The sequence below is a fragment of the Stegostoma tigrinum genome, chromosome 22 (genome assembly GCF_030684315.1).
Source record: "Stegostoma tigrinum isolate sSteTig4 chromosome 22, sSteTig4.hap1, whole genome shotgun sequence".
Lineage (NCBI taxonomy): Eukaryota > Metazoa > Chordata > Chondrichthyes > Orectolobiformes > Stegostomatidae > Stegostoma > Stegostoma tigrinum.
The window spans coordinates 54,276,668-54,279,793 of NC_081375.1; positions in this window are offsets into that span (position 1 = coordinate 54,276,668).

The following is a 3,126-nucleotide window of genomic DNA, read 5'->3' on the forward strand; positions in this document are numbered from 1 at the left end:
TACCATCTTGTTCTTGTCAAAATTTTAGTGTCTGTCTCTTCCAACACAGCTGGATGCAGTAGTCTTCTGTTGGCAAGTTAATTAAGCTTTTTGTTTTGTTTCCTTGGAGAAATGGACTTTTACTAGAATGTTACTTTAGGGAACTGGACCCCTCTCTCCCTTAATAATGTATCCATGTGGCCATTCTCTGTATTTGAGCCCACACTGTGAGCACTGATGGGTTACTGCTACTGTACAAGGATTACTTGATGTCCACACCTGCAGGTTTCACCAGAGCCCACTGCATTGTGATCGAACACTGAACCTAGAACTTTGTTCTGTGAGATTAAGTACCAACCTAGGCTATGGATCTAACCCACTGAGCCATCTAGGGAAGAATTGAAGTGTTGGTGTGTGAACCATGGTTATTGATGAGCACATTAGGATGTGACAGAACTGTTACTTCTTGGTGTATGGTACTATTTGACCCAGGCTTTTTTGTTTCTCAATAAAATTTAGGGTACAGTTTATGCAAATTCACAGTTCATCTGTTCTTTGAGATATCCATATTTTCCATTCAAAAAATCCAGTAACACAAAAAAAACTTCGTATGGTGGTCTGAAGTGTTTGCTATTTTAACCCAATGAACCTAAAAGGAAATTACACAATACATGTCTTTCATGGTACATATAGAAGATGCTTGACATCTTTGCTTTGGAAACTATTGTCTGAGGAAATCAATGTTTGAAGTCAGTCAGAGAAATGATATCGCCTGCAAATTCAAACTCTGGCACTGTTCCATCAGATCATTGGTGATCTATAATTGACTGGCATTAGTTTTATAACCATCACTACCTTTTCTTGGGGAAAAGGTTATCTAATTCAGTTTTTAGCAGAGGAAAAAGTTTCTTCTTTCACCTTCCATTCAATACCTAAAACACTCTTGGATAACCCCTTAAGCCTCTATACTATTCACAACAGATTCCTGTGTGTAATACAAGCTATTCATCACACTGACCATTCATAATGGAATTGTCCTTACATGTGGTGATTTGTTAAATTTAAGTACAGTTGTCTTTTGGGGTTGCTTGTAGCCCTCCGTCATTTCCCATAAAGAAGTTTTCACTCACCACCTTTTCACCCAGCTTGTGTTTCTTTTCCTGTCTCTTTAAATCTCAGCTGAGGACCGATGGACTATAATTTGAGGCGCCATTGCTGCTGCGAATATTTGTTGACAGTAACAGCAGTATAGCTACTAGTCTTGTTTAACATTTGAACAAGAATCATATTTTTGCTGTTGAGTTGGAAAATACCAATAATGGAGCCGACCTGATTGTTGGGAATTGTATCAGTGATAATGGGAACTGCAGGTGCTGGAGAATCCAAGATAACAAAGTGTGAAGCTGGATGAACACAGCAGGCCAAGCAGCATCTCAGGAGCACAAAAGCTGACGTTTCGGGCCTAGACCCGTCATCAGAGAGGGGGATGGGGTGAGGGTTCTGGAATAAATAGGGAGAGAGGGGGAGGCGGACCGAAGATGGAGAGAAAAGAAGATAGGTGGAGAGTAGAGTATAGGTGGGGAGGTATGGAGGAGATAGGTCAGTCTAGGGAAGACGGACAGGTCAAGAAGGTGGGATGAGGTTAGTAGGTAGGAAATGGAGGTGCGGCTTGGGCTGGGAGGAAGAGATGGGTGAGAGGAAGAACAGGTTAGGGAGGCGGGGACAGGCTGGGCTGGTTTTGAGATGCAGTGGGGGAAGGGGAAGAGCTGGGCTGGTTGTGTGGTGCAGTGGGGGGAGGGGAGATTTTGAAGCTGGTGAAGTCCACATTGATACCATTGGGCTGCAGGGTTCCCAAGTGGAATATGAGTTGCTGTTCCTGCAACCTTCGGGTGGCATCATTGTGGCACTGCAGGAGGCCCATGATGGACATGTCATCTAAAGAATGGGAGGGGGAGTTAAAATTGTTCGCGACTGGGAGGTGCAGCTTTTGTGCTCCTGAGATGCTGCTTGGCCTGCTGTGTTCATCCAGCTTCACACTTTATTATGTTGGGAATTGTACATTGTTTTGTAGGCCTGGAATTATTCAGGTCCTGAAAGTGAGGGGCAACAGTGCTAATATCTGGGACATTGTCAAAGTACAGACACTTATTAATATGTAGCTCAGAAAAAGAAATTTGGTAGAGAGTTTCTGCCCAGGCACTAAATGTTGGGAGATAATTGTAACTTGGAGAGTTTCAAATCTTCTGACTTTCAGTTAACATTACCAAAATAGTACGTATCGTGTGCGTTTGTTGCTAGAGAGTTGAGTCTCAGTACAAAACCAGAATATTTAAATAAAGACTTGTATTTGCACAGCATGTTTCACAAACTCTGAACATTCCAATGTACTTCCCAGTCAAAGTCTGTTGTCGAATAGTCTGTGTTATTCTTTAAGAAACAAGGCATTTAGTTGACATGATTTTGCCAGATACCAGAAACTGTTGTGCATATGCAATCAGCTTGCATCGATCTCCTGCTGCATGTGAGTTCCCCAAACCCTTTTGTGGTTTAATAATAGGTAAAGCTTGATCAAATTTATATGCTTCTGAATTTTAGCATTGCAGAATTTAATATTTAATTATTTTGTTTTAAAGAATGTGGATTGCCTTGTTTAGAATGATGAGCTTTACTACTTCTGGGAATGTTTGAATTATTGTCAGTAAACATTAAAGTACATCTAATTTGGCCATAAATTGTCAGAGATTTTCAATATGCTATAGTGCATAGTTAATTCATAATTTTCATGGATAATAATCAGAAACTTGTGATCAGATGAGGACTATATTGGGTTCCTCTGTTCAACCTCTTCAGTTGATTTAGAACAAATGTTTTAAAGTTCTTTTTTGCACATGATGATACCACTCTCCAGTTAAAAATGTAGTTCTCTACTTTAGTGGCCAATGCCCAAGTTCTTTTTTTGAGTTAAAACATGTGTAAATCTTTTAACTGTTAAATGTGAGGAAAATAATAAAAAAATGCAACATCAAGCATGTGGTCTCCGAGTAGTCACTTGCCCCATCTCCTTCCACCCCCAACACATACACAGGTACAAAGTTAAAAGAGAATAGTGTCCAAAAAAAGATAAAGGAATAAATGGTTTAGAGTGTT